We start from the raw sequence: 22,965 nt of genomic DNA, 5'->3' as shown, positions 1-22,965 counted from the left end.
CTGCACAATCATGAGTGTACAGTGAGTACAGCATGAGGCTGAGTACACAGCCTTGTGGGGCACCGGTGCTCAGAGTGATTGTAGAGGAGATCTTGTCCCCTATTTTTACAGCCTGGGTCCTGTCTGTGAGGAAGTTGTAGATCCAGCTGCAGATCTGAGTGCTAAGGCCCAGATTCCAGAGCTTAGGAATCAGTTTATTTGGAATGATGGTATTAAAGGCAGAGCCGTAGTCAATGAAAAGGAGCCTTATGTATGCGCCTTTATTCTCCAGGTGTGCTGAGGAGGAATGTAGGGCCAGAGAGATGGCATCTGCCGTTGACCTGTTGCGCCGGTAGGCAAATTGCAAAGCGTCGAGGTTGACCGGTAGGCTGTGGTTGATGTGTGCCATAACCAATTGCTCGAAGCACTTCATAGCAATTGATGTCAGAGTCTCAGGTCGATGGTCATTCAGGCATGCCACCTTGCTTTTCTTTGGCACTGGGATTATCATTGCCTTCTTAAAACACGAGGGGATCTTAGACTGAAGCAAGGAACAGTTGAAGATGTCAGCAAACACTCCAGCTAGCTCGCTTGCACAGGCCCGGAGAACCCGTCTTGGGATGCTATCTGGGCCCGTCGCATTCCTTGGATTTATCTTCAGGAATGCCCTTCTAACGTCCTCCTCAGTGACGATGAATCTCGGTGCCACCAGGTCCGGTTCATCCGGAGAGAGCGGGACGCTCCTCTTCTGTTCGAATCTTGCGTAGAATACTATGGCTAATTGCTCTAATGCAGGAATTTAAAAAGCACAATTGAATGCAGAGTTTCCTTTGCTAAAAAAGAAGCACAGAGCAGGTCAGGTAGCATCTGTGCAAAACAAAAGGCACTTTTCTGGACCAGCATAGATTTCTCTCCCTTCATTTTGCATAGCCTATCATGCTGAGAACGTCATTGATTTGTAAAGTCATGCATTATGGAAAACAGACCCTTTCATCCCACATGCCATAATCGTATGCTATTTTCATTTTATTTTCCTGCCATTCCCATCATCACTCTCCAGATTCTGCCACCCGCCTACATACAATGAACAAATTACAGTTTCCAAATAACCCACCAGCCAAACATCTTAGGGATTTATGGGAGGTAACTGGAGTACATGGAGGAACAGGGAGAACACAGAAAAATAGAGGCAGTAATTGGCCAATAGGCCCCTCAAACTTGCCCCATCATTCAATATGGCCATGGCTGATCTGCCCCAGGCCGCAACTGCTTATCTGTGCCATTTCCTCATAGACTTGAATTTCCTGATCTTTCAAACATTTCCCTGCTTTCTCTTTAAATATCGCTAATGATCTAGCCTCTGCTAACCGCCGGAGATTCACAGTTCACGAAGTACATTTATTATCAAAGTGCATATACTATGTACAAGCTTGAAATTAGTCGTCTTATAGGCAGCCAGAAAAACAAAGAAACCCATTAAAAAAGACAGTCAGACACCCACCCAATGTGTGAAAAAAAATCATACAAACAATAAAAAGTAAACAAATAACACTCAGAAATAAAGTTCACAAAAGTGATCCCAAAGCCACAAAGCCAATTCGTCACTGCAGCTGATCCAGGAGCCCGTTAGTTGCAGCCACAACCTCAGTTCAGCGCAGAGATGTGTAAGCCTTGCGGAGCAGTGAGCTGAGTAACGGGTACATCCCTCACCTCCAGCCTCTGACTCATCACCCTCTGAGAAGAAGTTCATCTAAATTTTAGTATTAAATTGCCACCATTTTATCTTGTGACTGTGCCCTCTTTGGAATTTGGCATTTCAATAAGATCATCCCTCCATTTTCTAAATTTCAAAGAATATAGTTCCAATTTCTTTAGCTACTCAGGTAAGGAGAACCCTCTCATTGAGGAATTAGCCTTGTGAATCTCTTTTAGATTGCCTTCAATGCTGGTATAGTCTTTCTCAAGGGGGATCATAAACATACCCACTATCCCAGGAGTTGTCTCAACGGAACCCTGAACAATTGTAACAATACACTTCCTAACTTCCAGACAGCTTGCAGAGATGGCCAACATGCCACTTGCCTTCCTAACCACTAGTTACAACTGCCTGCTAGTTTTTTTGTGATTCATACACTTGAACACTTAGATCCCTTCTACTTAATTCATTTGCAGTTTCATTCCATCTAGGTAATAGTCTGCCTTTTAATTCCTCTTTCTGAACTGCTTGACCTCATACATTCCCAGATTAAACTTCATTTACAAATGAGAAAAATCTGCAGATGTTGGAAATTCAAGCAAAATGCACAAAACACTAGAGAAGCTCAGCAGGTCAGGCAGTATCTGTGGGAAAGAGCATCGTCGATGTTTCAGGCTGGGACCCTTCATCAGGATGGGAGAGAAACAGATGAGTCAGAGTTTGAAGGTGAGGGCAGGGGAGGAAGAAGCACAAGATGATAGGTGAAACTGGGGGGAGGAGGGACATGCTGGGGTTATCTACCATATCTGGTGCTCCCGGTGTGGCCTTCTGGTGTATCAGTGAGACCCGACATAGATTGGGAGACCGCCGAGCACCTACTCTCCATCCGCCAGAAAAAGTGGGATCTCCCAGTGGCCACCCATTCTAATTCCACTTCCAATTCCCGTTCCGACATGTCAGTCCATGGCCTCCTCCACTGTTGCGGTGAGGCCACACTTAGGTTGGAGGAGAGACACCTTATGTTCCAACTGGGTAGCCTCTAATCTGATGGCTTGAACATCGATATCTTGAACTTCTGGTAATGCCCTCTCCCTTTCACCATTCCCCATTCCCCATTCCCCATTCCCTTTTCCCTCACACACCTTATCTCCTTACCAGCCCATCACCTCCCTCTGGTGCTCCTCCACCTTTTCTTTCTTCCATGGCCTTCTGTCCTCTCCTATCAGATTCCCCCTTATCTAGCCCTGTATCTCTTTCACCAAGCAATTTCCAAGCTCTTTTTCCATACTCCTCCTTCTCCTGGTTTCACCTATCATCTTGTGTTTCTTCCTCCCCTCCCCCCACCTTCTAACTGACTCCCCGTCTTTTTTTTTTCTCCAGATCTGATTGAGGGTCTCAGCTGAAATAACTACATTTTTTTCCATAGACGCTGCCTGGCCTGCTGGGTTCCTCCGGCATTTTATGTGTTTTGCTTAAACTTCATTTGCCAAGTTTTAGCCCACTCAATCTATCTGACATCCTCATTGTCACCTGCCCTCCCACCTGTTCTATAAAGTTGAATACCTTGTACTCTGTTCTCTTTTCCTAGATCATTAATACAAATAGTAAGGCTTATAACCTTCCTGTCTGAAAAGGACCCATTTATTCTGGTTTCAGTGTTCTATGTGATAATGAGTTTTTAATCCATGTTAAAACACTTATCCATGCCTTATCTTCAACAGCAACCATTTAGATGGCACATTGTTAAATGCCATTTGGAAATTCAAAAGCATTACATTTGCAGCTGCCCATCTATTGCCTCTGCTGGTTACATCCTTGGAAAAAAGAGAAAATCTGTCAAAAATGATTTACCTTTTATGAAACCATGTTGACTTGATTGGATTACATTAAGCTTTTTGAAATGATGAGTTATTTCTTCCATTATTGTAGATAGCATTTTGTCAACTGTAGGCAATAAAGCCTCTTGTTTCCCATTTTTTTTTTGTCTTCCCCTCTTTTTAAACAAAAGGCTTTCCTTTGCATAAATCTTCAACCAATGGCTACACTATCTCTGCAGCAAGTTCTTTTAATACCCTTGGATGCAAGTAATTAAGCCTGGTGACTTGTCTGCCTATAGTCCCTGTTAATTTTTCCCAGTACCTTGCCCCCATGGTAGAGATTGTGACAATGCCATTTGAAACTAGTCCATCCTACGTCCTAGGGATATTTGCAGGTTTTTTTTTACTGTGAATACTCATGCAAAATATTGTTTTAAATGATCAGTTTTTTCTATAATTTGCATATTTATCTATTATTTACCAATTTTATGCTTCGGGGTCCCACACTTACCCTCACTACGATTTTACTTTTTACTTTTCTGATTCAGTTTTCTCCCTCCTTATTAGCTGTTTGGTTCCTGAAAAAGTTCCCAGTCTTCTGATCAGCCACCAGTTTTTGCTGTTTTATAAGCTCTAATTTATATTTTAAAATTTCCTTGACTTTTATTAACTATAGAATCTTTATCTTTCTAATGGAACCCCTCTTTTTAATTGCAAGGGATGCTACTGCCCATCCATAGACCTAATCTTCTGTCTATTTGCTCAGTTCACCTGAGTCTACTCTTCCTTCATATCTTTACTTGCCCTGATTTAAGTTAAGGACACAGGGTTTGGACCCTAGATGTTAGCTGTCAAACTGTACTCTGAATTCTACTCCCTAAGACTAAAAGACGTCGGAGCAGAATTAGGCCATTTGGCCCATCATGTCTCCTCCGCTATTCCATCATAGCTGATTTAATATCTCTTTCAATCTCATTCTCCATATCATTGTCACTTCTCCTTTCCCTTTTTGAAAACTCTTTTGGAACCTCCTGTCCCTTTGTGCTTGGAATACTGAGTTCCCAGACCTGGTCACTCTGCAACAATGTCTCAATAGTAGCTGTTAGATCCGTATTCATTAGTGTCATTGGCTCATGTTGTGGTGCTAAGAGGCAGGTGCCCTACTGGCTGTGCTACAGCTGTGCAGTTGATGTATCTTTTTCCTTTCCATTCATTTTCTACCACTGCATGTGCTCACAGCTCTAGGTTTTGTTTCATTTTCTTTTCTAACTGCCCTCCCCCAACCCATTGACCATATGACCCCACAACTAATCACTGTGGCAAACCTGGCCTCAATCTATCACAGGTGTTCACTTTGTACTAGCCTCCTATGTCCTACTTCTCTGCAACTTAAAACTAATTTGTTTTTGCTTTTCCAATCTGAAAAGTCTTTGACCTGAAATTTTAACTCTGTGTCTCTTTCCAAAGAGAAAACACCTGAGTGCTTCCAGTATTTTGTTTTTATTTCATATTTCAAGTATTAGCAATTTCTTTTGATTTTGAAGCTTAGTTTCAGTGTTAGATTGCTGGAATTGTGGTTAGATGATAGAATTATAAAACTATACAGTAATCCAGGCCAGTTTGTCTGCTGACCAAAATGACCATATGCTAGCTCTATTTGCCCACATTTGGCACAATTTAAAAAAAACATTTATCGGATGTGGGCATCCAGCATTTATTGCCCATCCCTAGTCGCCCTTGAGAAGGTGGTGATGAGCTGCCTTCTTGAACCGCTGCAGTTCCTGAGAGGTAGGTACACCCACCGTGCTGTTAAGGAGGGAATTCCATGATTTTGACCCAGCGACAATGAAGGAATGGCGATATGTTTCCAAGTCAGGATGGTGGGTGATTTGGAGGGGATTTCCAAGTGGTGGTGTTCCCAGGTATTTGCTATTCTTGGTACATGGTAGTGGTTATGTGTCTGGAAAGTGCTGCCTTAGGAACTTTGGTGTGTTGTTGCAGTGCATCTAGTAGATAGTACGCTCTGCTGCAACTGTTCGTTGATGGTGGAGGGATTGGATGCTTGTGGAAGGGGTACCAATAAAGTGGGCTACTTTGTACTAGATGATGTCAATGTTCTTGAGTGTTGATGGAGATGCACTCACCCAGACAAGTGGTGAGTATTCCATTACACTCCTGACCTGAGCCTTGTAGATGGTGGACAAGCTTTGGAGAGTCAGAAGGTGAGTTACACGCTGCAGGATTCCTAGCCTTTGACCTGCTCTGGTAGCCGCAGTATTTATATTTCCTCTAAACCTTTCTTATCCATGTACCTTTTCCAGATGTATTTTTAAATGTTGCTGTTGTACCTGCCTCAATCATTTCTTCTGGCAGCTTGTTCCATATATCAATCATCCTTTGTGTGAAGAAGTTGCCCTTCAAGTCCCTTTTAAATCCTTGCCCCCCTCCCCTTAAACCAGTGCTTTCTAGTTTTTGGATTCCCTTTCTGTGGGATAAAGATCATGTGTATTCACACTATTTATGACCCACATCATTTTGTACATTTCTATAAGGTCACCCCTCAGACCCCTACACTCCAAGGAATAGTCGTAGCCTACCCAACCTTTCCCTTGAGTCCTGGCAATATTCTTGTAAATTATTTTGACACTCTTTCCAGCTTGAGGTATTTTTTCCTACAACCGGTAACCAAAACTGCAGAGAATGCTCCAGGTGTGGGCTTGCCATGTATCTTAATAGTTCTCAAAAAGAGAAACATTTGGAAAAGTGATTTAAGTCTGACTAATTAGCCTGACTTTAAGCTTGGTAATGTCGATTAAAGCAAGGATTGATGATCCTTTGAAGAAGACAGATCAGATATGTCATTAAAGGGGAAAGTGGAGTACGGTACAGATTAACACAAACCAAGTTCAAACAACTGTGATAATGATAGTGGATGTGAAAACCTTGAAATGTTTACGATGGTGGCGACTGTAGGTTCTTAGGATTATCTTGGGCAAAAAGATTCCAGTGTTCACTTTTATTTGACTTATCTTGAAAGGATGTTGTAGAAAGGAATTCTTGACTTCAGTTAATATTTGTGCTAAAATTGCACAGGGACAACTTCTTTGTAGCTTTTGTGAAATTTAATTTTGTAATATTATAATAATTCTTACTATGAAGTCATCGTATTTATTCATTATAAAGTTGCATCTTGAATTATTTTTCCAATTTAAAAATATGGGTCAGAAACACTCCAATACAGGTAACACTTTCTAATGGGAATGAGGCATTTATTCTTGTGAAATTATAGAATATATTATCACAATTTCTTGAACAACACAGTAACAACATTACTGAAAGCAAGATGAGCATTGAGTAGGGAGTTGCTTTATGTTTTCTAGGTTAAATAAAGTGTATACTTATTAAATTAGAACTAAATGTCTGTGACAATTCCTGTAGTTTTCATTGTTAAATTGGCTATATAGCATGGGTCTAAAATAACTTGGTAATAATGAGGTACCAGTTGTAACCCAAGATGCAATAAAAGTAGAAAATGCTGAAAAAAATACCTTGGCAGAATTGTGGAAAGGGAAATTGTCAACACCTTGTGTCTGCATCCTTTGGTCAGAATTCAGAAATTCTGATGTCAGGTCCTGATGAAGGGACTCGGCCTGATATATTGACTCTTTATTCCTTTCCATTGCCTGGCCTGCTGAGTTCCTCCAGCACTTTGTGTGTGTTACTGTGGATTTCCAGCATCTGCTGAATCTCTTGTGTTAAAAGTAATGGTTTTTTTCCAAACAGTAGCAAAATGCTTTGGATGGCAAGCAGCAAAAATTCAAGACCTAAGATCAGCCAAGTTGATTTGGCAAAGTAATGAGCTACTTAAAATAAATATTTAGTTGTCACGGATAAATATAGAAGTGAGGATGTCACAGGATTTGGTACAGAAAATATGTTTGTGCAATGTGCACTTTCTATTTTAAACTAAAAACTAGTTCTAAGAAATTATCAGCAGGTTCAGGGCATCCTAGCACATTCTCTTTTCGGTAATGTCAAGCACTAGAGGCTGTAACTTTAAGGTGAGAGGGGGAAGGTTTAGAGGAGATTTGCAGGGTAGCTTTATTGCATGGAGGGTGATAGATGCCTTTAACACAGTGCCAAGGGTAGAGGTTGAAGCATGCATGATATGTAGTTTAAGAGGCATTTTGAGGCACAATAACATGCAGGGAATGGAGAAATATGAATCATGAGTACACAAGAAAGTTTCATTTGGCATCAAGGTCAGGACTGACATTGTGGGTTGAGGGACCTTTGTCTGTGCTATACTGTTCTGTGTTCTAAATACACCAGTTACAAACTAACTGAGGAGGCTTTTGGGGGAAATTCCAGTCTGTGTTATGAACTAACTTCGTTAGAAAGAAACCTATTTGATCACAGTTCATGGGGAATTATGCTGGGAAAAAAATACACTTTCAAAAAGAAGAATGGAAACATTGAATTAAATTGATAAATTTGATTTAATACAGTGAAAACTTGTCTTGCATGCCATCTAAATAGATCAGTTTATTACAATAGTGTATGATGGTTCAAAGTGCAGAGTTACAGCACAGCTAGACAGATAAGGAGCAAGGTCACAACGAGATATATACTGAGGTGAAGAGTCCATCTTCTTATACTTGGGAAACATTCAGTAATCTTATAACAGCAGGATAGAAGCAGTCCTTGACCCTGGTGGTACGTACTTTCATGTTTTTTTATCTTCTGCCTGATGTGGAGGGTGGGGAGAGGAGAAGAGAGAATTTCTGGGATCTTTGATTATGTTGGCTGCTTTATTGAGCCAGCAAGAAGTGTGAACAATGTCCATGGAGGGAAGTCTGGTTTTTCTTGTGGTCGTGGGCAGAGCTGTTGCCATATCAAGCCATTATGTATCCAGATAGGATGCTTCCTGTGATGCATCAATAAAAATTGGTAGAAGTTGAGAGGACCATTCCAAATTTCATTAGCCTCCTGAGGAAGTAGAGCTGTTGGATAAGTATTCTTGGTCATGATGTTTGGACAAGGAAAGGCTGCTGATGCTCTCTCCGAGGAACTTGAAACTCTTAATCCTCTTGATCTCAGCACTGTTGATGTAAACAGTGAAGTCGATGCACAGCTCTTTTGTTCTGCTGGGAGTCAGGGAAATATTGTCATGGCACCATTTTACTAAGCTCTCTATAGCTTTCCTGCATTCCCACTCATTATTTGAGATATGGCCTATTGTGGTGGTATCATCTGCATGGAGTTAGAACAGAATCTTCCCACACATTCATGACTGTAAAGGCATGAGAACACAACCTTGTTTCCAGTGCTGACAATAAATCATGGTGGAGATACTGCTTCCTGTCCTTACTGGTTGCATTAGGTCTGTTGGTCTGGAAGTCCTGATTTGAACTGTATTAACAGTATGCAAAACAAGCTTTTCACTATATCTCGATACATATGACAATAATAAACCAATTCCAATTCCAAGTCAAAGGATCCAGTTGCAAAGGGAGGTGTTAAATTCAAGGTTGCAGATGAACTTGCTTGGAATTATATTATTGAAGGTGGAGCTGTAGTTAATGTTATTGAAGGTGGAGCTGTAGTTAATAAACAGTAGACTAAGATAGATGTTTTTATTATACAGATGCTTCAGAGGTGATAGGGCCTGGGAGGGAGTCTGTCATGGAACTATTTTGGCAGAAGGCGAACTGCAGTTGGTTGAGGTTGTTTAGGAAACTGAGTTTGTGTGCCAAGGTACACATCAGTCTGAAGGAACCAAATTCCTCTTTCTGCATTGTCTTTGACTAGCTGAGATTGCCTTGCCAATATAATGGACCTGATGAAAAGGATTTGAGACTTAATGATGTATTTTGTTGGATGTCAGTTAGTAGCACACATGAGACAAAAACATCTTTTGAAAGAACTTCAATCTTGGTAGATTCCAACATTGGTAGTAGAGTTGTTACTAGCAACATATCGTTGTTCCGAAGACATGGGGAGCAATAGTGATAAATATGTTTGACTGTAATTAATTATTGAAATTTTCAAATTTTTCTTTTAAATCTGATTGATGTAGTTTCATCATAATACTTCATCTTTCTTGTGTTCACCACAGTTTACCAGTGCTGAACTCTTAAAAACAGTTATTAACAGTTATTTCCCAGCACTTTTGGGAGAGAATTGGTAGAGGACATTGGCAGCCTGTCATTGCATTTGCATAACTCTGCAAACGTAAATGGCTTGTGAGGATTTGCCTTTATTAAAAAGAAATGAGATTCAATGTGGTTTACCAGATCATAAATTATCTTGTTAGAAAGACATTTTGGAATTGTTAACTTTTCTTCTGACCATCTGGCTGCGAACAGAAATTGCACTTTTGAAATTGGCAACAAAATAATCTTATTTCGTCTTTCAGTCTTTTCATTTTTCCTGCAAGTAGATTGCCCGAGACTATTGAAAAGCAAAAAAGAACTGCATTTTCTAAAATCTGAAATAAAAACACAAAATGTATGGGATACTTAACAAGTCAGGCAGCATCCATGGAGGGAGAAATAGAGGTAACGTTTTGGGTTAACAACCTTTCAACAGAATTGAAAAAGTAGTGTTTTATGTTGCAGGGAGGGTGAAGAGTGGAGAGAATAAAAGGAATATTGGTAACAAAGTGGAGAGTGTGGTCAACCAGTTGATACAATTGCTTTTGGCACCCTTGATTGTGTCCCTAGACAATCTTGGTCTCCACCTGTAATAGACTGTTGTCTTTAGAACTTTCACCGTAACTTAGAGCATTCTTGATTTCCTCACTTTTCCAATTCTGATGAAAGGTCATTGGCCTGAAATACTTTCTCTGTTTCTCTCTTCACAGAAGAGAGAACTTTCCAAGGCACAAATCCCTGGTCTCACAAGACTAACGGATGCCTATAAATAGTGGCAGAAGTGACAGAATTGAACCTGAGGCCACAATATGACCATGATTTTCCCTAAGTTTCACTAATGGACCTGTCACAACACTGTTGGAATGTTGTCGGGTAGGTGTTAAAAATTGATGTGGGTACAATATTTTAAAATACTGAATGAATCTGTTTATTTATTTATTTTAGATGTACAACAGAGAACAGGCCCTTCTGACCCGAAGGGCTGCACCACCCAGCAGCCCACTTATTTAACCCTAGGCTATTTTCAGCAATATTTATAATAATCAATTAACCTACTAACCACTGTGTCTTTGGGCTGTGGAAGGAAACGTGATCACAGAGAGAACATACAAACTCCTTACAGACAGCAGCAGGAATTGAACTGGGTCGCTGGTGCTGTAAAGCATTATTCTAACCGCTATGCTACCATGCCGCTCCAATATGTTAGCTGCTCTTTAATTGTAAACAAAATTTATATTTAACTGAAGGCTTGGTAGAGTATCTTGGCTAATGGAGTTTGTCATGTTTTCATGTGAACACAACACGCTGACCAGCAAAGTAAGCTGGTACTTCTACCAATTTGGTTCCAGTTGCATCTTTACTGGAAGGTTGACTTTCTGCTGATTGAGGTCTAGCATAGTACCGGGCTCCTCTAAGCATGTGTTTCGCTGTTCTCACAGAATAGATTTGATAGCTGATGAGAACCTACCTCCAGGCTCTCTGGTCATCAGAACTGTAACTAAGATTGAAATTTAAAAACACTCAAGAACTATTAAAATTAAACTCAAAGATCTTAAATGCTAAAAACACTTAATATAGATAAAAATATTGAAATGTATTTGAGTTATCTGAATTAAATCAAAGTAAAAGTTCTACATATCATTTCTCTCTGCACCAGTTTCTTTCCATTCATTTAAATAGGACCTATGCTGAAAGTTGGTGACCAAATTCTTGAGGCTAGGTGGTGGATAATCTTTGCCGCCCTGTTGGATTCTGTGAGAGTTCGACAAGGTGTCTCAGAACTGGCATTTACTTGGAGCAAAGCTGTGTTCATTAAGTCCCAAACTTCTGAGTGAATCAACTGGATTTTAAACAGAACATAAGCTCCATTGTGTGATTCATGCAGTTAACCATGGGCTTTGATTTAATAGAAAACCAATGTTCCTAGTGTTTCTTATTGATTTTTTTTTAACTTTCTTCTTAGTAATTGGTTATACTGGACAACTTAAAGTAAACTTGTTTTCAAACCACTCACTACGAAAATAAAAGTCTTATTTGGTTCATGCTAAAGAAAATATCTACGTGATTAGGCCACACATCTTCCCTTTGTAATTTAAAAATTCAGTCAGTTTGGGCTTTACAAGTGATGGAGAATTAATCATATCTTATGGTTCTGTAATGCAGTATAGCATTTAAGGTGTACTAATGAAGTCTCAATTGTACTAACATTATTAATGAACTATTTTCTCATACCCAAATGTGACTGCATTTGTACACTGCATCAGTAAGAAAAAAAAACTTGTGTAGTTATTTTCAAATTTGGAAAAGGTGAACACCTTTTCAGCTTCTTTGTATTAATATTTAATTGTTGGTGCAATTCAGATGCCAAAAATGCAATGGAAAACAATTGGCTCTGGATCAATATTGACAATGTGCTGATCTCCAGAATGTCCAAGTTTATTGACATTTCACTGATATACCACCACTTGAAACAAGTTCCTCCAGACCAAGGTGCACAACTGTGTGTGTGTGTGTGTGTATATACAACTCTCACACAACACATAAAATAATATTACCACTTTATTAATTACCAATTTATTAATTAACAAATAATAAGGTGGATTTACAACACAAGTTTAAAAAGTAAACAGTATAACACCACTGGCTCTTCATACGTAGAAACATAGAAAACCTACAGCACAATACAGGCCCTTCGGCCCACAAAGCTGTGCCAAGCGTGTCCTTACCTTAGAAATTACCTAGGGTTACCCATAGCTCTCTATTTTTCTGAGCTCCATGTACCTGTCCAGGAGTCTCTTTAAAGACCCTGTCGTATCCGCCTCCACCACTGTCGCTGGCAGCCCATACCACGCACTCACCACTCTGTGTAAAAACAAAAAACAACTTACCCCTGACATCTCCTATGTGCCTACTTCCAAGCACCTTAAAACTGTTCCCTCTCGTGCTAGCCATTTCAGCCCTGGGGAAAAAGCCTCTGACTATCCACACGATCAGTGCCTCTCATCATCTTATACACCTCCATCAGGTCACCTCTCATCCTCCGTCACTCCAAGGAAAAAAGGCCGAGTTCACTATTCTCATAAGGCATGCTCCCCAATCCAGGCAACATCCTTGTCAATCTCCTCTGCACCCTTTCTATAGTTTCCACATCCTTCCTGTAGTGAGGCGACCAGAACTGAGCACAGTACTCCAAGGGGGGTGGGGGGGGGGTCTGACCAGGGTCCTATACAGCTGCAACATTACCTCTCGGCTCCTAAACTCAATCCCACAATTGATGAAGGCCAATGCACTGCATGCTTTCTTAACCACGGAGACGACCTGCACAGCAGCTTTGAGAGTCCTATGGACTCGGACCCCGAGATCCTTCTGATCCTCCACACTGCCAAGAGTCTTACCATTAATACTATATTCTGTCATCAAATTTGACCTACCAAAATGAACCACCTCACACTTATCTGGGTTGAACTCCATCTGTCACTTCTCAGCCCAGTTTTGCATCCTATCAATGTCCTGCTGTAACCTCTGACAGGCTTCCACACTATCCACAACACCTCCAACCTTTGAGTCATCAGCAAATTTTTTAACCCATCCCTCCATTTCTTCATCCAGGTCATTTATAAAAATCTCGAAGAGTAGGGGTCCTGGATTGAAAGTGAGTAGTGGTCCCAGAACAGATCCCCGAGGCACACCACTGGTGACCAACCTCTATGCAGAATATGACCCACCTACAACCACTCTTTGCCTTCAGTGGGCAAGCCAGTTCTGGATCCACAAAGCAACGTCCCCTTGGATCCCGTGCCTCCTTACTTTCTCAATAAGCCTTGCATGGCGTACCTTGTCAAACGCCTTGCTGAAATCCATATACACTACATCTACTGCTCTACCTTCATCAATCTGTTTAGTCACATCCTCAAAAAATTCAGTCAGGCTCGTAAGGCACAACCTGCCTTTCACAAAGCCATGCTGACTATTCCTAATCATATTATGCCTCTCCAAATGTTCATAAATCCTGCCTCTCAGGATCTTTTCCATCAACTTACCAACCACTGAAGTAAGATTCACTGGCCTGTAATTTCCTGGGCTATCTCTACTCCATTTCTTGAATAATGGAACAACATCTGCAACCCTCCAATCCTCCAGAACTTCTCCTGTCCCCATTGATGATGCAAAGATCATCGCTAGAGGCTCAGCAATCTCTTCCCTCGCCTCCTATAGTAGCTCGGGTACATCTTGTCTGGACCCAGTGACTTATCCAACTTGATGCTTTCTAAAAGCTCCAGCACATCCTTTTTCTTAATATCTACATGCTTAAGCTTTTCAGTCCGCTGTAAGTCATCCCTACAATCACCAAGATCCTTTTCCATAGTGAATACTGGAGCAAAGTACTCATTAGGTACCTCTGCTGCCTCCTCCGGTTCCATACACACTTTTCCACTGTCACACTTGATTGGCCCTATTCTCTCACATCTTATCCTCTTGCTCTTCACGTACTTGTAGAGTGCCTTGGGGTTTTCCTTAATCCTGTCTGCCAAGGCCTTCTCATGGCCCCTTCTGGCTGTCTTAGTTTCTTTCTTAAGCTCCTTCCTGCTAGCCTTATAATCTTCTAGATCTCTATCATTACCTAGATTTTTGAACCTTTCGTAAGCTTTTATTTTCTTCTTACATAGAATATAGAACAGTACAGCACAGTACAGGCCCTTTGGCCCATAATGTTGTACCGACCCTTAAACCCTACCTCCCATATAACCCTCCACCTTAAATTCCTCCATATACCTGTCTAGCAGTCTCTTAAATTTCACTAGTGTATCTGCCTCCACCACTGACTCAGGCAGTGCATTCCACGCACCAACCACCCTCTGAGTAAAAAACCTTCCTCTAATACAGGTTTCCCCTGCTATCTGAAGGTAGAACGTTCCTATGAAATGGTTCGTAAGCTGGAATGTCGTAAATTGAATAAACAATTACCATTTATTAATATGGGAAAAATTTTTGTTCCCAGACCCAAAAAATAACCTACAAAATCATGCCAAATAACACATAAAACCTAAAATAACAGTAACATGTAGTAAAAGCAGGAATGATACGATAAATACACAGCCTATATAAAGTAGAAATACTTTTCTGCAGCACTGTCTAACGCAGTGAAAATCTCATGGCAGCGATCTTGGCAGAAACACGGCGCAAGCGCTCTCGGCAGAAATACTCTCTTCAGTAAACGTTTAAGCTATGAAGCTGCTAAATCATACCAAATAACACATAAAAATACACAGCCTATATAAAGTAGAAATAATGTATGTACAGTGTAGTTTCACTTACCGGAACTGGGAAGACTCCAATAAATTGCAGTTTTGTCACAGTTAAACACTTGCTTATATGAATAACCACCTTCTATAATCATTTTCTTCAGTTCTGCTGGGAAGATTTTGGCAGCTTTGAAGCACTCTCTCCGGTAAACATTGAACTATGAAGCTGCCCTCGCCTTAGAAACGGATCAAAACACCCAGGACTACCTTTAACTTCCACTTTCGCAACACTTTCATCACCATTGTCCAGTGCTTTCTGTTTCAGCTTATTAAAAAGACTGACTGATTTCTCCTTAAGTATAAGAAAACTTAACGGAACACCGCGCTTTGTACATCCATCAATCCACTCCAGCAATAGACTTTCCATTTTATCCATCATTGGATGCCGACTAAGAGAGACCACTTTGCTACGAGCAGAATCAACAGTAACATCGGCAGCTTTCAAAATTCTTTCTCTCTGTGTACAAATAGTGTGAATAGTGGACAATGTCCCTACTTCGTTCACCACGATCAAAATGCTTAATTATGTCTAGTTTTATGCTAAATGTAACACCCTTTCGAGCTCTTTTAGGCTTTTCCAATACCTTAGAACTCATCTTGCTCACAGATGCGCAAAATAAATTGAGATAAAGCACATATTTAAGCAATGGCGGCTAGAATGCAGTTCCAGGAGAGGAGCTTGGCTGTTCGGGCGCGCACTGCCTTTTTCGTAACAGCGAAAACACCTTCTGTTAGCGAAAACAGGTAACTAATGTAGGTCTTTCGTAACAGCGAGGTGTCGTAAAGCGAACGTTCGGAAAACGGGGGCCACCTGTATCCACCTGGAACTTCCCACCCCTTACCTTAAAGCTATGTCCTCTTGTACTGAGCAGTGGTGCTCTGGGGAAGAGGTGCTGGCTGTCCACTCTATTTTGTCTAGATTAACAACATGATGAGACCTGGGCAGTGGCAGGGAGCTCAGTAGTCTCATGAACTGGGAGAAGAAGCTGTTTCCTATCCTAACAGTCCTTGTCCTAATGCTAGATACTTCCTGCCTGATAGTAGAAGGCCAAAGAGATTTTGGATGGATGGGAGGGATCATTGACAATGCTAAGGGCCCTAAGTATGCAGCACTTCTGGTAAATATCTTGGCTGGGTTGGAAAGAGACCCTGATGATCCTCTCAGCAGTCCTTACAATCCTTTGTAGGATCTTGTGGTCAGATGCCTTGCAATCCTCATCCCAGATGCTGATGCAGCAGGTCAGGACATTCTCAATGGTTGATTGAACGTTTACATTTGTTCATACTATTCCCATTTTATCCCACAAAATTCAATAGAAGATGCATTATCTATGATATGAATGCCTGCTGTATAGAGATTTTCATAGGAATTAATTTTAATCATATTTACAATTTTTAATAAATTTGAAGATCACTGAGTTTTACTAATAGCTTTTCATCTGGTTGGATGATGAAGGATCATCTATCATTATCAATTCAGTTCTGTAGTTGCTATCGGAAATTGTCACTCAGTTAAAGAATGCTTAAAATTGGGAACAATTTTTAAAGTGTACAAGATTGAAATGTTTTATCACAGAGAAATGGCCTATCATTATTTATGTATTTAGAGATATCACATGGAATAGGCTCTTCCAGCCCTTTGAGCTGCATTGCCCTGCAGCTTCCGACAGCCCCGATTTAACTCTAACCTATTCACGGGGCAATTTACAATAACCAATTAACTTTGGACTGTAGGAGGAAAATGGAGATTTGGAGAAAACAGACATGGTCATGGGGGAGAACATATAAACACTTTACAAAGGGTGGCGGAATTGAACATCAAACTCCAATGCCTTGAGCTGTAATAGTGTCGTACTAACTACTATGCTACCATAGCTTGCCTCTGAGGTTTTATGGATAATCTAAACCTTTGTACTCTTTTCCCTTGTAATTAAACTATGTTTTATATTTCCATTAATTAATGATTTTATCTTACTTTCAGATCATGTACCTTGATGAAATTATTATTTTTTTCCATTGTAAAACCCGTTTAGGTTTTTGATTGCAGGGGATTTGTGGTCAATTTCTCTGGAGGTTTGATCTAGCATAGGAGCTTGTTTTTCATGTTTGCTATGCTAAAAACTGAAACATTAGTGAGACACGTGCTTGCAACAGTTTAACTTTTCTTCCAGTTTCCCAGACTCCTATCTAGAATCTGATGCTTCCCCTATCCCATTCTTCGGAAATCCTCAAAACTTTATAAAATATGGGTCACTGCTAACCCCCTTCTCAGATTCTCTTTTAAACTCAGCAGCACCTGCATTCCCATGCTACCTTTAAATTTACTGGGGCCCTCATTCTTGTGCTATTTTTAAACTCACCAGGGTTCCTTTCTTGTGCGTCTCTTAAACTTGCCATTGCCACGCTTCCTTTTAGGTAGTGGATACAGCCCAGTCCATCACAGTCAAAGCCCTCACCTCCAATGATCTCATTCACAAAGAGTACTGCCACAAGAAATCAGCACACATCATCAAGGATCACCACCATCCAGACCATGCTGTTTTCTTGCTGCTGCCATTGGGAAGGAGTTACAGAAGCCTTGGGTCCCACACCACCAGGTTCAGGAACAGTTATTACCCCTCAACCATTAGACTCATGAACCAGCATAGATAACTTCATTCACCTCAACACTGAAATGATTCCACAACCTAGGGATTCACTTTGAAGGACTCTACAGCTCATATTCTCAATATTATTTGTTTGTTTTGTATTTATACAGTTTGTCTTCTTTTGCGCACTGGTTGTTTACCCAACTTTGTGTGGTTTTGCATTTATTCTGTTGTATTTTTTGTAAAAACTGTAAATGCCCACAAGAAAATGAATCTCAGGCTAGTATATGTTAACATACATACTTTGATAATAAATTTACTTTGAACTTTTAATTTTATGAAGTTTTGTTTTCTGCACTCTCTTAAACTCATCTGGTTCATTGGAAACATTTTTTATATTGTGTGCAACATCTAAAAACAGATGAATTAAACTTGTGGTATTTAATAGCCTGGAATATATGTCAGTCTGGTGCCACCAAACTCCCAAGGGTACCAAATTGTTGGAGTTTTAACGTATGCACAAATGAAAATAAATAGAATTAATGTTGTTTGATGTTGCAATCATTTGGTTGTCGCAGATGCATGCCTATGACTGTATTAATAGGTCAAAACATTACATGGTTCTTGTCGAGTCAAAAGTCCAAATTTCCATTGAAATCATGACCCTGTTATGTCATTATATTGGGTCTATTGATAACATTTTGGATTTGTTATCAATAACATTTGTAATTGATTAATCAGATGTTTTTTAATGACATACCTAATATACCCATCTGCGCTTGAGTATGTCATCAATAACATATATACATAAAATTTGCGAGAAACATTGCAATGCTGAATTTGATGCACATTGTTAGTATTTTTAAAAGATATTAGTTGGTCATTGGATTGCAAAAAGAATTCAAACAATTTTGCATCTAATGTGAAGAGGAAATGAAAAGTCGTGTTCAGTAGAAATTGAATTACAATATTGTAAAGTGGTTACATCAGTATAATTGAGCTTAGATTTTTACACATGGATACAAAACGAAATGCCTCCATTAATTATCCTGGACCAGCACTGCTGGTTTGTCTCTTACATGTGTAATAACAAAAAGGAGAGAACTTGGTATCAGACAGTGCTTCAAAACCCTCTGGCAGGATAAGTGAACCATTGTCAGAATCCTTTCCCAGGTCGCCCTGATTACACTCAGTGGGTATGTGATGCTATTTACATTCCTGAAGCCATACCCCAAAACAAATACTCAAGAGTTTAGCTGTGGGAAGAGATTGTCAGATGTACAAGCAAAGAGATTTGAGGATATCAGAAGTGCAGTATCCGCTGACTTCTGTGAATCCATTGCCCGTATGGTGGAGAAAGAGCGTTTGAGATGGTACTCAGAACCTTGAGTCGATGAAGCCGTGTAAATGGTAAAAGGAATCCCTCATCCCTGAAGCCAGCCATCGGTCTTTCCGGTCGAGTAACATCTATCCCATCTCTGGTAGAGTCCATCTTTTCTAGCTTGCTCTCAAAATCCTCTTCAGAATCCACAGAATTAGAGTGGAGACACATAATCCTCAATCTTGGTATCACTGAGAAGAAAGTGAATTACCTTTTTATTAGTTAATCATTCCATTGCTGATCACTCAGGATCAGACTTATTACCACTGGTGCATGTCGTGAAATATGTTATTTTGTGACAGCAGTATAGTGCAGTACTTAAAAAAAAATGCTAAGTTGCAATGAGAAATTGAAAAATAAATAAGTAGTGTGAAAAGAGAACGAAATAGTGAGGTAGTATTGTTATAACAAGAGGAAATCTGCAGATGCTGGAAATCCAAGCAATACACACAAAAAGCTAGAGAAACTCAACAGGCCAGGCCTGGAAAGGAGTACAGTCAATGTTTCGGATTGAGACCTTTGGCAGTCCTGTTAAGATTCAGATTTTTATTTAATTTTTCTTTAAATGTTGAGTTAATCTGTTTAATAAAAGCTTACATTGGCATAGTATTGTTAAGTAGAAAAATGTCAAGCTTGGATGTGAAGAAAGAAGAAATGTTAAAAAGATGGACTTTAGGTGTAAGTATCAAAAATTTGAAAACATGTCTGCATTTGTAGCAGACATTGATGTTCTATGGCAAGTTCAAATATTGGACGCAGAGATCAAAGAGATTTGTTAGGCGGCTAGAGAAGGATTGCAAGACTAGAGAAAATATGAACAGATGATGTCTGGACAATCTTGTTACAGGACTGAGGAATAAGACATCGGCTAGGAGACAAAAGATCAAGTGTGAGGTGAAAGATAATGAAAGTGTATTTGAAAATGAGAACAACAATATCTGAGAGAATCACTGTGTTATTTCACATAGTGGTGGTCATTCAAAGTCAGTATTGTAAAGACTGGCAAACTCAGCAGACGTGCTTGCTCATGCCAAACATTAAAGCTTGAAAATGAAAATCAAACAAGATGCTGGAAATACGATGAACAGAAAATATTGGAAAATATTTATAGAACATAGAATAGTACAGCACAGTACAGGCCCTTCGGCCCGCATTGTTGTGCCGACCCTCAAACCCTGCCTCCCATATAACCCCCCACCTTAAATTCCTCCATATACCTGTCTAGTAGTCTCTTAAATTTCACTGGTGTATCTGCCTCCACCACTGACTCAGGCAGTGTATTCCACGCACCAACCACTCTCTGAGTGAAAAACCTTCCTCTAATATCCTCCTTGAACTTCCCACCCCTTACCTTAAAGCTGTGTCCCCTTATATTGAGCAGTGGTGCCCTGGGGAAGAGGCACTGGCTATCCACTCTATCTATTCCTTTTAATATCTTGTATACCTCTATCATGTCTTCTCTCATCCTTCTTCTCTCCAAAGAGTAAAGCCCTAGCTCCCTTAATCTCTGATCATAATCCATACTTTCTAAACCAGGCAGCATCCTGGTAAATCCCCTCTGCACCCTTTCCAATGCTTCTACATCCTTCCTATAGTGAGGCGACCAGAAATGGACACAGTACTCCAAGTGTGGCCTAACCAGAGTTTTATAGAGCTGCATCATTACCTCATGACTCCTTAACTCTATCCCTCGATTTATGAAAGCTAACACCCCATAAGCTTTCTTAACTACCCTATCTACCTGTGAGGCAACTTTCAGGGATCTGTGGACATGTACCCCCAGATCCCTCTGCTCCTCCACACTACCAAGTATCCTGCCATTTACTTTGTACTCTGCCTTGGAGTTTGTCCTTCCAAAGTGTACCACCTCACACTTCTCCGGGTTGAACTTCATCTGCCACTTCTCAGCCTACTTCTGCAACCTATCAATGTCTCTCTGCAATCTTCAGCAATCGTTTACACTATCTACAACACCACCAACCTTTGTGTCATCTGCAAACTTGCCAACCCACCCTTCTACCCCTACATCCAGGTCGTTAATAAAAATCACGAAAAGTAGAGGTCCCAGAACCGATCCTTGTGGGACACCACTAGTCACAACCCTCCAATCTGAATGTATTCCCTCCACCACGACCCTCTGCTTTTTGCAGGCAAGCCAATATCTGAATCCACCTGGCCAAACTTCCCTGGATCCCATTCCTTCTGACTTTCTGAATAAGCCTACAATGTGGAACCTTGTCAAATGTCTTACTAAAATCCATATAGATCACGTCCACTGCACTACCCTCACTTATATGCCTGGTTACCTCCTCGAAGGACTCTATCAGGCTTGTTAGACACGATCTGCCCTTCACAAAGCCATGCTGACTGTCCCTGATCAGACCATGATTCTCTAAATGCCCAGAGATCCTATCTCTAAGAATCAGCTTTCCCACCACAGACGTAAGACTCAGTGGTCTATAATTACCCGGACTATCCCTACTACCTTTTTTGAACAAGGGGACAACATTTGCCTCCCTCCAATCCTCCAGCACCATGAAGATCCTAGCCAGAGGCTCAGCAATCTCTTCCCTCGTCTTGTGGAGCAGCCTGGGGAATATTCCGTCAGGTCCCGGAGACTTATCTGTCCTAATGTATTTTAATAACTCCAACACCTCCTCTCCCTTAGTATCAACACGCTCCAGAACATCAACCTCACTCATATTGTCCTCATCGTCATCAAGTTCCCTCTCATTGGTGAATACCGAAGAGAACTATTCATTGAGGACCTTGCTCACTTCCACAGCCTCCAGGCACATCTTCCCACCTTCATCTCTAATCGGTCCTACCTTCACTCCTGTTATCCTTTTGTTCTTCACATAATTGAAGAATGCCTTGGGGTTTTCCCTTACCCTACTCGCCAAGGCTTTCTCATGCCCCCTTCTTGCTCTTCTCAGCCCCTTCTTAAGCTCCTTTCTTGCTACCCTATATTCCTCAATAGACCCATCTGATCCTTGCTTCCTAAACCTCATGTATGCTGCCTTCTTCCACCTGACTAGATCTTCCACCTCACTCGTCACCCATGGTTCCTTCACCCTACCATTCTTTATCTTCCTCGCCGGGACAAATTTGTCCCTAACATCCTGCAAGAGATCTCCAAACATTGAGCACATGTCCATAGTACATTTCCCTGCAAAAACATCATCCCAGTTCACACCTGCAAGTTCTAGCCTTATAGCCTCATAATTTGCCCTTCCCCAGTTAAAAATTTTCCTGTCCTCTCTGATTCTGTCCTTTTCTATGATAATGCTGAAGGCCAGGGAGCGGTGGTCACTGTCCCCCAGATGCTCACCCACTGAGAGATCTGTGGCCTGACCCGGTTCGTTACCTAATACTAGATCTAGTAAGGCATTCCCCCTAGTCGGCCTGTCAACATACTGTGACAGGAATCTGTCCTGGACACACTTAACAAACTCTGCCCCGTCCAAACCCTTGGAACTAATCAGGTGCCAATCAATATTAAGGAAGTTAAAGTCACTCATGATAACAACCCTGTTATTTTTGCACCTTTCCAAAATCTGCCTCCCAATCTGCTCCTCGGTATCTCTGCTGCTACCAGGGGGCCTGTAGAAAACTGCCAATAGAGTAACTGCTCCCTTCCTGTTCCTGACATCTACCTATACTGACTCAAAAGAGGATCCTGCTACATTACCCACCCTTTCTGTAGCTGTAATAGTATCCCTGACCAGTAATGCCACCCCTCCTCCCCTTCCCCCCCCCCATCCCTTTTAAAGCACTGAAATCCAGGAATATTGAGAATCCATTCCTGCCCTGGTGCGAGCCAAGTCTCTGTAATGGCCACTACATCATAATTGCATGTATGTATCCAAGCTCTCAATTCATCACCTTCGTTCCTGATGCTTCTTGCATTGAAGTACACGCACTTTAGCCCTTCTACCTTTACACCCTTTATTCTGCTTCTCTTTCCTCAAAGCCTCTCTATATGTTAGATCTATATTTGTTATGCATCATCTGAGGAAACAGACACTGGGTGAAATTTTTAGGTA

The 22,965-nt window shown here is 40.8% G+C and overlaps 1 protein-coding gene across 5 annotated transcripts in view; it reads left to right on the top strand.

Annotated features, from left to right (window-relative positions):
• strbp (spermatid perinuclear RNA binding protein) overlaps positions 1–22,965 on the top strand; it is a 287,597-nt gene that overhangs the window by 54,691 nt on the left and 209,941 nt on the right. The window contains exon 1 of one of the 5 annotated variants that reach the window (XM_063073346.1): positions 8,125–8,208. The exons of the other annotated variants lie outside the window; for them this stretch is intronic. The gene's annotated coding sequence lies outside the window, so the exon portion shown is untranslated. Of the gene's footprint in view, positions 1–8,124; positions 8,209–22,965 lie in introns of those variants that run through there. 5 annotated transcript variants of the gene reach the window in all.

This window comes from Mobula hypostoma, chromosome 21, assembly GCF_963921235.1.
Source record: "Mobula hypostoma chromosome 21, sMobHyp1.1, whole genome shotgun sequence".
Taxonomy (NCBI): Eukaryota; Metazoa; Chordata; class Chondrichthyes; order Myliobatiformes; family Myliobatidae; genus Mobula; species Mobula hypostoma.
This window is presented reverse-complemented; position numbering and strand designations above follow the sequence as displayed.